Genomic DNA, 14,672 nt, shown 5'->3' with positions numbered 1-14,672 from the left:
CTTTAATGATGTCACATTGGGATGCCGAGACTTGTTTGTGACTCTTTCAACTCGCTCACTACGCTCTATACGTAGTCCAAGAGATTTAAATCTAGGTTCGGTTGGGAGTCGAGGCGAGCAACTCGGCTTGTCCTGCTTCAGAGAGCATTTGTCGTATCTTTAATGTGTACGATTTGTATCGAAGATCCTCCTCGGCAATTTGATGCATTGTTGGCTCTCTTACACCAACAATCGATGCTAATTTTCGCAACGCCCTGGATCAGCGCTTGAGCCCTTTCAACGACTGCGGGGGTTCTCGCAGTGCATTCTTTCGAATGACTCTTCGTCACTAATATACTGGAACCTTCATTAAACTGTTCTGAAGCCGTATATTTTGCTACAACGTCATAAACGTTGATCTCTATCCAAAGAATCGAATTATTTCCGTTGCTGAGCGCCCAGCGCGAAGGTCTTCGATGATCGCGACTCGATTATACTCCGCACTTGGTTTCAACATCGCGGCCATTTTGAGAATATGATTGTTTACTAGAAGCACTAGGCTTTCTCGGATGCCAATAACAGTCTCTGGCGGAGGCACAATATAGTGGAAAATTTAAATTGAAATTTATCCGGATTTTGGTGACACACCCTGTAAATAATTTAATGATAACTCTTTTCTTTTATCCTATCGTATAAAATATATAAACATCTCTGCTATGGTATTGAAGAATAGAATCCCTGTTAATCAGTGTAATTTTTTGACATTGAATACTATCAAAAAATTTTGTTATTTTGATATATAACTTAAAATTGTACATTAACAATAAAAGAGGTTTCATTCTATAACATTTATTTTCATTGTAAAAAATATTTAATTTCTTATAGCCATGCATACACTACATAACATTGAGTTAGGAAAAAAGTCCTTTTAGATATAGCATAATTGAAACATATTTTTTAAATTATTTACAAACCTTTTATTAAACCAAATATGTGCCATTTTAATCGATGAAACTTTTGCCATTTTTCAAGTAGAGCCATTATTCCATCGGTGTACAACTTTTGTGATTTTTTGGAAAAAAAACCAAGATAACTTGTAAAAAGACTTTTTCTCTAACCTAATATATAACGTATGTACATATTACAAAAAAAAAGGATATGCATGCAATTTGAAGAGCAGGAAGAAATTGTTGAGTTCATTTTCTTTTCCATTCAATTTTATTTGTTGAATCCGAAAATCATAGACAAAATAGTCTTGGTGTTCAAGAAAAAATTGGGAATTTAAAAAGATTATTGTTATTTTGTAAATGGAGTTGTATGATTTTTTTACATAATATGATTCTTCTCATTATTCTGTATATAAAAGTCTTGAAGTAAATTTATTTAAAAAATCAATAGTATTTTTTACGAGATATTTTATACTTCATGTCAAAATGTGTCTGAATTGAAAATCCAGTTATCCAATTATAAAATCCAGTGAATTATTGATTTTTCGATAACTTTATTTTAATATTTTTATATGCAGAATATGGAAGAATTATATATATATATATATACGGTAAACACACACACACACACACACACATGTGGGATCCAAAGATGGGCAGGAGACGAGAGGGATTGCGACTAGAAAGTGTAGGAAGAAAGGGGGCGCGCGAGGATAAAAAAAAGGAAGGAGGGACTAAGACTAAACGGATGTCGACGTATGTTAATTTTTACCTTCATTCTTTGTATTTTTTAATTATTTATTATAAAATATTTTAAAGTTCTTGATTCAATATATCTACTGTGAAAATACAGAAACATACAAACATTTCCTACCTATTTTGGGGGCTCATCCGGGATTGAACGAAGAGTCGAAGAGTGAAGGAATTGCAGAATTCAGCAGCTAACCTACGATGCATAAATCTACTACAAGCTCAATATACGAAGAGACATCCGAGACGGTTAGAAGGATGGCCGAATTAATTTTTGGAGAGATATTCCCGAATAAGCTAAGTAGTTATTTCAGGAAGTTGAAAGATATCAATTCCTTGTATTTATTATTCTACGGAGAACAAGGTAATCCGAAAACGCAAAGTTCGCGTATTTAAAGGATTTTATTTTAACGACGATCAGGAATATGAGGCTAAGTTAAATTTTATAATTAATTCTTTTACAGTCGAAGAGTTGGTTAAGCTTTGTGCATGGTTTCAGTTCGAAATAATCGGATCTGCAGAAAAACTAACAGAGCATTTGTGTTTAAGCGACGACGAGAATGATAACGAAAATACCGGCATAAATGATAATGTTAGCAACGACGACGGTCCAATAGAAAAGGAACCTATGACGACACAAGGCTCAGCTACAGTGCTAGATGATGAAGCACAACAGCAAGGAAAATCACGATGACACGAGCGAATTGTACAACAACAACTCATTACACGACGAGGTAATATAGAATACGACGAACGACGTAGAGAAGATAGTGATCCTCGGCGAAGGATTGAACATCAACGACGAATCGAGTTTTCTCAATATCCGAAGAATGATGCACAGTATTATGATAATGAGATACAATGACTTAGCAATAAAATAAATCGCCTCAATGAAGAATTTCGACATTGTGATTATGACGTATAAAAGATGATGGATATCACAATGAAAAAGAACAACGGGAAGATTATTTACGATGTGCATACTACCAACAGGAGCATGATGATAATTCGAATTTATCACAATGAAATTAATACACGAACGATGGGTTATCCCATTCGACCGAGAGATGTGGAAGCATTGATTTGCGTTCACAGCTAACGATTATCCAATCGAGAAATGGTTGTCCGATTTCGAAGATATCGCACGGATGTCTAATCTCAACGAGCTAGAAAGAGCTATCTACGGTCGAAAAACAATTAAAGGAACAGCGACTAAGTTTCTACGATGTAGAAACTTGACACTGAATGCTGGTCAGAGTTCAAGACATCTCTACTAAATGAGTTTCAAAAAAAGAAAACGAGTGTCGAGTTACACGAAGAATTAACGAAGAGGAAACAAAAGCCACAGGAAAGTATCCAACAATACGCTGTGACAGAAATTGCTAGCTATGGAGATATTTCTGAAGAATCAATAATTGATTATATGATTCGAGGTATTAACGATGACGATATCAACAAGATGGTTCTCTATGGCGCACGCACATTAGAAGAATTGAAGAATAAATTAAGAATATACAAAATACGTGACCGCGCCATAGTTGATAAAAAATGAGACTCAGACAAAAAAGTCTAACGAAGTAAAATCTAAAACAACAAAAAATACGTTTGAAATGAAGAAGGAACGATGCTTCAATTGTGGACGTAGTGGACACAAGTCTCACAGTTGCCAAAATAAGGAGAAAGGAAAAAAATGCTTCAATTGTGATCAATTCGGGCATATGGCAAATTGCATCCAACCGAAACGCATGAGCTCCGGACAAAAACCGAGTAAGCCAATTGAAGCGACGACTAAAAGTTTCTATACTGTCAAGCAAGTCGAAGATTTCCACGGCATGAAGAATTAATAAATGGACGTGATATGATAGCTCTAATTGACACTGGTAACGAGATTAATATGATGAAATATGAAAAATACGACTAGGAAAACCAACATTGAGCTCCAGAGCGGTGTCAATAACCGGCCTAGATTAATACGAAATCAAAACGGATAGGCAGATTTAAAGCCAATATAAATGTTGATGACGTAAAGATTGAAATGGAAGTTCGTCATTCCCAACAACGCTATTCAATATGACATAATACTAGGTCAACCTTTGCTACAAAATAGCATAGTAGTAAATCGAAGTACTCTCAAACTTGTAACACCGAATATGACGAATGAGATGATACGCGAAGAAGAAAAAATGGACATTTACGAACAGAAAGATGATCCACCAGATATCGAAGAGAAGAAACCTCTGTGCTACATAACGTTGAATAACGATGAGTTAAATCTGGACATAAGTAGCTCACAATATCTCAAGGATGTCGTTAAGCTGATCGATGATTATAAACCAGCAGCTGTAAAAGAAACAAAAGTTCGTATGAAAATTGTTCTCAAAGATGATAAATCGATTTGCCAACGTTCACAAAGATTGTCGCAGCCAGAACAATATGAAGTTGACAAGCAAATTAAACAATGGTTAGAAGACAGCATTGTGAGGCCAAGTTCATCGGAATATGCAAGTCCTATCGTTCTTATCAAGAAGAAAACAGAAGACATTCGAATCTGCGGCGACTTCAGAGAATTAACAAAAAGACGATACGAGATCACTACTCATTGCCAATAAAAGAGAAAGTTAGATAAGTTGACTGGAGCCAAAATATTCACTACGCTCGATCTCAAAAACGGGTTCTTCCATGTGCCTGTTGAAGAAGAGAGCCGCAAGTACATATCCATTGTAGTTCCAAACGATCAGCACGAATTCCTATGCTCATTCGGTATGTGTAACAGCCCTTCAGTATTCCAACGCTATGTTAATGAAGTATTCAAGGAGTTGATCAGAAGAAATGTTGTACTTACCTATATGGATGACTTTATCATATCGGCAATGACGGAAGAACAGGCGCTAGAACAATTAAAGATGGTATTGGAAACTGCATTGATGTATGGCTTGGAATTCAAAAAAGTCACAGTTTTTGAAGAGCAAAATTGAATATCTGGGCCACATGATAGAAGATGGAAGGATTAAGCCATCACCGAAGAAAATCGATTTCAATTCAAAATAAAGGAGGAAGCAGCTTTTAAATTATTAAAGAAGAAGTTGTCTGCAAATCCAGTTCTAAAAATCTTTGAAAAGGAAACGGAATTACATACCGATGCATCAAGCGAAGGCTATGGAGCTTTTCTACTTCAGTGAGATGACATGGATGGTCAGTTGCATCCAGTACAATACATGAGTCAAAAGACGACGGATACCGAAAAAAAGAAGCATAGCTATGAATTAGAAGTTCTGGCAGTAATTGAAGTTCTTAAGAAGTTCCGACACTACTTTTTTATTAGGTATCCCATTTAAAATTATAACGACTGCCAAACTTTTGCAAAGACTATAGACAAGAAAGAACCAATACCGAAAATTGAGAGATGGGCATTGTATATGCAAGATTTTCAATGTACGGTAGAGCATCGTTCAAAAGATGCGACATTGCGACGTACTCAGCAGAAACCCTGTTGCAATGATGATACATGATGAAGTCACGCAACGAGTGGCTAGAGCACAACGAGACGATGAGTACCTTCAGACATTAGCAATAGTATTGCAAACCAAGCCGTATAAAGATTTCTGTATGATGCACGACTTTATTTACTTAAGGAACAAGATAGCAGGAAGTTATTAGTAGTGCTCAATCGAATGGCTGACGACATTATTAAACGAACCCACGAAATTGATCATTTTGTCGTAAAGAAGATGATGTATGTCTTAAAAAGTGATTACTGGATTTTAAATCTGGAAACAAAAGTTGAGCGATGCATAAGAATTGCAAACCGTGCATATTAATTAAGAAGAAAGAAGACAAACAGGAAAATTTGTTACATCCAGTAGATAAGAAAGATAAGCCCTTATGCATCTATCACATTGATCACGTTGGCCCATTGGAGAGCACGACTAAAAAATACAAATATTTGCTGATAGTAATTGATGCCTTCAGTAAATTCACGTGGATCTATCTAACAAAAACTCTAAGTAGTGAAGAATCGTCAAACTAACTAAGTTATCGTCAAACTCGAGAACAAAGTATCTTATTTCGTAATCGCGATGTGATTTCTCAGACCAAGGAAGAGCTTTCATGTCTCAATTATTCAAGGAGTACTGCCTACGAGAAAACATCAGTCATCATCTTATTACAGAAATACCACAAGGAAACGGACAGGTCGAAAGGATCAATAGAGTTATCCTGTCTATTCTAATGAAACTATCCATGGAGAAGCCTTCCCTATGGTATCGACACGTGAGAAGAGTTCAGCAAGCCATTGGAAGAACACCATTTGAGGTGATGTTTAGGGCATGAAGCTACGACGAACGGAAAATCCTCCGTTACAGCAATTATTGCAACAACAGCTGCTTGATTGTTTTATTAATGACAGAGACGATATATGTGCTGATGCTAGAGTACAAATCGAAAAAATTCAAGCCGAGAATGTACATCAATACAATTTACGTCGGAAGAAAACACGGAAATACGCTGTTGACGAACTGGTGGCCATACGAAGAATCCAGTTTACTCAAGAATCCAAGTTATTTCCAAAGTTTATGGGATCTTATCGCGTGACAAAGAAAATAGGTCATGACCGATACACTGTTGAAAAAGTTGGACAGCAATTAGGTCCGATGACATCAACAACCAGTGCTGACAATATGAAGGGCAAGAATCCATCAAGGCGACGATATACCAGATAAGAGTCTAGATGAAAGTCTAGTTAAAGGTCCAAATAAGACTCTAAAAGAAATATCGGACAAGTTCGAGGCGGACTCTGGTCAGGAAAGGCCGAATATGGGATCCGATGATGGCGCTGATCAGAAGACAAGAGGGATCGCGACTAGAAAGTGCAGGAAGAAAAGGGTGTGCGAGGATAAAAAAAAGGAAGGAGGGACTGAGACTGAACAAGTGTCGACGTGTGTTAATTTTTATCTTCATTCTTTGTATTTTTTAATAAAGTTCTTGGTTCAATCTACTGTGAAAATACAGAAACATACAAACATATAAATATACTACATATATAATATATAATTATATATACTTTGTATAAAATATATACATATATATGTTATACAAAATTGTTATTATGCAACTATTAGGTGTACAACTTTGCTTTCGCCGTTTTTTTTCCGAAATTCGAGGCTTTATTATAAAAAACTGGTTATACATTTATGATTCAAAGTATTGTCCATCGCTGATCACTACTTTCTCCCATCTTTCGGGCAGCGTACGAATCCCGCGTCGAAAAAACTGGTCATTTTTTGAGGCGATCCACGAATTGATCCAATTTTTTACTTCTTCATAAGACCGGAAGTGCTGGTCAGCCAAGCCGTGTGCCATGGATCGAAATAAGTGATAGTCAGAGGGAGCAACGGAGAATACGGCGGGTAGGACTTCCCATTTCAATGTTTCCAAATATGTCTTGATCACTTTCGCAACATGGGGTCGAGCATTGTCATGCTGCAAAATCACTTTATCGTATCTCTTGTTGTATTGCGGCCGTTTGTCTTTTAATGCTCAGCTCAAACGCATCAATTGCGTTCGATATTGATCGCCTGTGATTGTTTCAGTCGGTTTTAATAGCTCATAATACACTACGCCGAGCTGGTCCCATCAAATACAGAGCATGACCTTGGAGCCGTGAATATTCGGTTTGGCTATCGACGTAGAAGCATGGCCGGGAATGTTCCATGATTTTCTGCGCTTGGGATTATCGTAATGATATCGTAATAATCCATTTTTCGTCACAATGCGATGCAAAAATCCCTTCCGTCTTTGCCTTTCAAGCAGCTGTTCACAAGCAAACAAACGCCGTTCAACATCTCTCGGCTTCAACTCGTACGGCATCCAATTTCCTTACTTCTGAATCATTCCCATGACTTTGAAGTGTTTTGAAATGGCTTGTTGAGTCACTTCCAATGATCGTGCCAATTCTTTTTGATTTTGACACGAGTTTTGATCAAGTAATGCCTCCAATTCTGCATCTTCGAAAACCTTCTCCATCCTTCTTCCACTGCTATACCAGTCTTCGACGTCAAAATCACCCCGTTCTTGAAGCATTGAAACCACTCACGACACGTTCTTTCACTAATAGCGGCCTCACTATAAATATTTGAGAGCATTTGATGAGTCTCAGCCGCAGATTTCTTCATATTGAAGCAGAAAATTAAAACCTCCCGCAAATGACGAGAATTTGGTTCGTAAACTGACATTTTCAATCGAGAATAACTTTATGATGCAGACACAAATCGACTAATGTTTCTATAAGGTTATGTTGATAGATGCCCAAGTTTATTGTATGGCGATCTATTTATTTCGACCATCACTTACCGCTAAAGCCATCTATAGGAAAACGGCGGAAGCAAAGTTGTACACCTAATATTATATTATATTATTGCAATAAAATAACTTAATAAGCTCCAAAGAATAAATCAAATAATCAAATGCCTAATGAGAGCCAAACTGGATGTACATGTGTGATAAATTTATTCAATAACTATCAAAGTACAATGATAAACGTTCCAATCCTACTTTGGATCCTTTTCAATATCGCTAATTAAACTTAAATTACATTAGAGATTTTTAATCATACAAACATATTAATCAAATTATGCAAACATGTATGTATCTTGTATTGATAGATGTGATAAGATTTTGTAGTTATACTAGCATATTTTCATTATAATTGACGAATTAATTGTGATAAAATATTAAATATCGCGTTAGATAAACATATGTAATAACTAATAGCTTTTAAAATTGGATTTACAAATCAAACCATATAGATTATTACGATCCTTGAAATAGCCTTGTTATCATTATATAATAATTATTAGGTTAGCTATGACAAATTATTAAATATCAAATTGAACAGACATATATAATAAATAATTAAATAATAAATAATGACTAATAAATTATTAAACTTACATGATATAAGCACAAAGCAAAATCGTTCATAAAAATTATCAATTCTATTGATCACTTACATATGACTAAATACAAACAAGATTAAGCAATATATAATGATAACGACAGTTAGAGGGAAGCATCACATCCTTGTAAATAAGTTGTTATAAATAGCGTCTAGAGAATCCGTGTTATTTTTTTATATTTAAATGATTAATTTGTTTCTTTTTATAAATCATTTCCAAAACTAAAAGACGAAGGTTTTTTATAATGCCTTATGTACTTTTTATATTATTGAAAAAATGAAACACATAGTTAAAAAAATTTCTTATATAAGCTTGGCATATAAAGGGATAAAAAAATTGAAGAAATTCATTCGGTTACAAAAGGACGAGCTACCTACTTTATATATAGAATTCATTGCTGTATATAGAATTAATTGCAATGATTGTGATGCGTCAAACGGGTAGAGTTTTAAAGAATCGCATTTAAAAACATAGAAACCACATTAATTGGAATACGACACGGCATTCAGTCATGACTTGACTTTTTACACGAATTTGACTGGGAGAATATAGATATTTTAGATGAAGAAGAATTTTTACATAAAAGGCTAACGTCGGAAATGATTTATATAAAGAAATAAATTATTGGTTTAAATATAAAAAATGACACGGATTTTCTAGATGCTATTTATAACAACTTATTTACAAGGATGTGATGCTTCCCTTTCCTTACTGTCGTTATCATTATATATTGCTTAATCTTGTTTGTGTTTAGTCATATGTAAGCGATCAATAGAATTGATAATTTTTATGAACGATTTTGCTTTGTGCTTGTATCATGTAAGTTTAATAATTTATTAGTCATTATTTATTATTTAATTATTTATTATATGTCTGTTCAATTTGGTATTTAATAATTTGTCATAGCTAACTTGGTAATTATAATGATAACAAGATTATTTCAAGGATCGTAATTCTATGTGATTTGATATGTAAATCCAATATTTTAAAAATTATTAGTTATTACACAAGTTTGTCTAACACGATATTTAATATTTTGTCACAGTTAATTCGTTAATTATAATAAAAATATATTAGAACAACAAAATCTTATCACATCTACAACATAAGATACATACATATTCGCATAATTTGTTTGTTAATATGTTTGTATGATTAAAGATCTCTAATATAATTAAAGTTTAATTAGCTGTATTCCCAGAGAAGGATCCCAAGTAGGATTGAAACGTTTATCATTGTACTTTGATAGTTATTGAATAAATTCATACATACACCCAATGGTCGGCTCTCATTAGGCATTTGATTACTTGATTATATTATTATACAAATTATAATTTTATACATATGTGTATTACAAAAAATTATCTAATTCTATTTTAAAACATAAAAATGACGTTAATGTGATTTAAAATGTGTCCTACACTTTTCCCGGATACTACAATACTTTGATTACAATTTTTGAATTCAGCAAGTGACATGAGAGAAAAGAAAATGAATCCAACGATCTCAGCGTACTTCCAAAATCGAAATGTGTGTGCGTGCGTGCGTGCGTGCGCGCTCGCGTGTGTGTGTGTGTGTGTGTGTGTGTGTGTGTGTGTGTGTGTGCACATAAAGTAAAACCACTAGTTGTAAATCACTCTTTAAAAAAAGATTCATATTTTTTTTTATCCAGAACAATATCAAACAGTTAATAAAATATTTAATAGTCATGATTGATTATAAAGATTACATTATGGATGATTTTATTCTATTTCTTACCATTTTATATGTTTTAGTTTAAATTAAATAAAGTAATAGCAATTATCTACAATTAGCATTATTGGCAATTAGCCTCATGTACTAATTAATTCACCAAATTTATCCTTTTTGGTGACGTTACTACATTCCATAAGAATAATAAAAATGATTTACACACACATATCGTAATAAATATAACGAAATTATATTATATATTTAATGATCCACATCTAGTTTTAAGATCTAATTGTGGATCATGATGCAATTTTAACACATTGAAGTTTATTTAAAATTAGTGACAATTAAAAATTAATGATAATTTAAAAATTAATGAAAATTGAACATTTAGCAATAAAAAACAGTTAAATTGTGAACAGTAACACTTTCTGCATAAAGACATGTATAGGGAAAAAGAGTGGTAAGATGACCTTAAGGATTGTCGACTTTTCCTAATTTTTGCGATGAGGTAAAAAGATTTTTTTTTCAAATTCACTACAGTTTTAGTATCATTTTAAAAAAATAAAAACTTAATTTATTTTGTTAAATGAATAAGAATTTTTTAAACTTATATTTTTTAGGGACAATTTCGTCATCTTGCTCTCATATGTGGGTAAGATGACTTTCAATAATGGATAAGATAATGAAAAGTTAGTTTTAATTAAAAATATACTTTTTATAAATAGATTTTAAAAAAAGATTTATTATGACACTATTCTTGAGGCTTACACGGGTTTCTATATAAAGATTATGCGGGTTTCCTCTATGTCCAAATCCATTCTTGGAATGCCAACGTTTCGTGAACCTTACAGTTCACTTCATCAGGGCGAGGGGCAGCCTAATACCGAACTGTTCCTTCGGGAACGTTCCTTTTATATTACATTTTTTGTTAGTAGTAAAGCAAAGCGGGTTCTAACCCATGGGGCTAGAGGGAAGCGCGGGGCACGGGGAGTACTCGTAGGCGCGGGGGATGCTCGTAACGCAGGGAAGGAGGGGGAAAGGTCCCGGCTATTGATGTTACGTAAGCATAGGACCCCGGTCCTTATTTATTGCCGCCGTTCTGTCTCCAAAAATGCAATAAAGACTTGCATACATTTACCGCATCTGTTACTACCATTACTTACTACCATCTGTTTTTTTTTTATATTTCATCTTTCCCGCATTGTCACTCTCGTTATATCTTCTTGCACACAAACATATTTTATTATACGTTTTTATTTAAAAAGAGAACGCTTGATACGGTCGTGACAGTACCGTCGAATGCGAAGATGCTCGCGTAATTTAGCAGTGCAGAAATAAAAAGGAAACAAAGAAATCTAGATGCGAAATTTCAGTAATACAATTTACATATATTTTTCACACTACATAAAAATTTTATTATAATAAAAAAATTTTAATTAAAAAATTTTAATTAAAATTAAAAAAAAATTTTAAATATATGATGAGACGCCATCGTTTCTGTAAAACAAAAGCGTTACATTAGCATGTAACATATAAGAAGAGAAATTCACATATAATATTATATTATATAAATTTATGATACTTACAATTCCAATCTTCCGGCTCTGGATCAGGCTCGTACGATCGGAAGCCGAACAGTTCGGCTAGGAAGAAGTCACTTTCCTTCCATATATCAATTTGTTCCTCCCGGTTCCGCTGTCTCTCACCTCGTACCATTTGCCACGTAACTATATTTATAAATCCTCTGATTTGGAAGTAAAAACGAGATACACCCTGAAAAATGGACAAAATGAATTTAAAAGAAAAAAGAAAAAAAATAGAAATAAATCTATTTGTTATATCTATTTGTTACTGAGGGAATAATTTGCATCCCCACCTCGTTTCGCAACTGCAACCGGACTTGCGGCTCGTTATCGATCATAAGATACTGGAAAAAGAAAAGTAAAAAGACGTTAGAAGAACAAAATCACTAAAATGTTTGATACAAAAAAACAATTTACTCCTTCAAGGTTTCGAGATACTCGTACTGGATTCGAATAAAATCCTGTAAATTTCTCATTGTTGAAAAAAAATATTCTGAAAAAAATCGACAAAATTTTTTTTAAAAAATCGCAATATTATCACTTTCACTATCACAATCACTTAATAAACGTGTAAAAGTATTTTACTATTTAGCGTTAATGGTAAAATACTTTTGCACTTTGGGGAAAAAATCACTCACTTATATATTAAATTCTTGTGTTAGACTCGCACGCGAATTCAGCAAAGACTGAGAAGCATCTTTTGCCATAGCGAGGCTATCTAGGAAACATTTGCGCTGCATATGAAACACATAAAATCATGTTACAGAAAGGAAGAATCAATAGAGTACAAGTGTCCTTTTTTTTCGACACAGTTTTTTCAATACAATTTTTCTTGGCGAGACAAAGGATGGAAAGTAAAAGAAAATACATATGTAGTAATGCGAACAAAAAAGTGTTTATTCACATCTTATTACACTGGTTTTCGTACTTATTAAAAACTAAAGCTAATAGTTTGCAGCGTTCGAATGCGATTGGTGGCTCGAACATCGTTAGCAGCGCTTTCTGGAAAAAGAAAGCGAAAAAAATTTTTTAACCACTATTCACTTTTTTAACAGAGAATAAAATTAGTACTAGTCACTCTAAATACGATACCTTATGACTTATATTTTGATGACATTAATGACGTTGATGATGAGCAATACGATTTTGATGCTTTTTCATCAGGCCATTCCCAATATCTCACTTTTTCCTCGATGGTGGTGGACTTGGCGGACAAGGAATGGTACCCCTTGCGCTCGATCGATTTTCGATGTATATATTCTTTTACTCGATCCATATCTTATCGTTCGTAACTAATATTTACGATTGAATAAAAAAAGCGCTGTTTATATATACTGTTTATATATATATATATATATATATATATATATATATATATATTGGGTCATCTAAAAAGTATCCGCGGTTTTTTGTCACTAGATTTGTGTTGATGGTCATATATCGGGCAATACTAATCCGATTGTGTCAAACGAACGCGCGTCTGAAAGATGACATTTTAGGTTACATTTTTTGTAAACAAAGTTTGGTGATTTATCAATCGTGTCAATCGTGTTATATTGGTTTGAAAATGAGTGAAATATCTGAAGAAATACGCTATGTGATGCTTTTTTACTACAAAAAAGGCAAAAACGCAGCACAAACATGCAGACAAATTTGTAAAGTTTATGCGGATGTTGTAAGTGAACGCAGAACGCAGGAGTGGTTTGTCCGATTTCGTTCTGGAAATTTTAATGTCAAAGATCGACCTCTGGTCGGCCAGTCACTGAAAAAGTCGATGAAATTTTGCAACTGGTCAAGCAAGACCGACATGTGAGCTGTCAGGAGATAGCCAATGCACTAAGAATCAACCATATGACAGTTTGGAATCATTTGAAAAAGGCTGGCTACGCAAAAAAACTCGATGTGCTTGGGTGCTACATGAATTAACGCAAAGAAATTTGATTGATCGAATTTCCATCAGCGAAATACTACTAAAACGCAACGAAATCGACCCATTTCTGAAGCAAATCATCACAGGCGATGAAAAATGGGTGAAATACAAGAATATTGTTCGTAAAAGATCATGGAATAAGCGCGGCGGACCACCACAAACGACTTCAAAACCTGGATTGATGGCAAATAAAGTGATGCTGTGTGTATGGTGGGATTGGAAGGGAATCGTCCATCATGTTACCACATGGCCTAACGATTAATTCAGAGCTCTACTGTTCACAACTGGATAGATTACAGGAAGCGATTAAGGAAAAACGACCAGAATTGATTAACAGAAAATGTGTTGTCTTCCATCATTACAACGCCAGACCACACACATCTTTGATGACGCGTTAAAAATTGAGGGAGCTTGGTTGGGAAGTTTTGATGCATCCACCGTATAACCCGGACCTTGCACCGTCTGACTACCATTTGTTTCGATCTCTGCAGAACTCTCTTGATGGAAAAACATTGACCGACAAAAGAGCTGCCGAAAATCACTTGAAAAAGTTTTTCGCCGATAAACCACAAAATTTCTACGGATGGAATTATGAAATTACCCGAAAAATGGCAAAAGGTTATAGATAATAATGGCCAATATATACTTGATTAAAATTGATTTTCAATAAAGAAAAATTTCATTCGAAAATTGAATAAATAACCGCGGATATTTTTTAGATGACCCAATATATATATATATATATATATATATATATATATATATATATATATATATATATATTAGGTGTACAAATAAGTTTCCGCTGTTTTTAATCAAAAATTAAGCATTTATT

Source organism: Acromyrmex echinatior, chromosome 6 (assembly GCF_024713525.1).
Source record: "Acromyrmex echinatior isolate Ae372 chromosome 6, ASM2471352v2, whole genome shotgun sequence".
Taxonomy (NCBI): domain Eukaryota; kingdom Metazoa; phylum Arthropoda; class Insecta; order Hymenoptera; family Formicidae; genus Acromyrmex; species Acromyrmex echinatior.
This window is presented reverse-complemented; position numbering follows the sequence as displayed.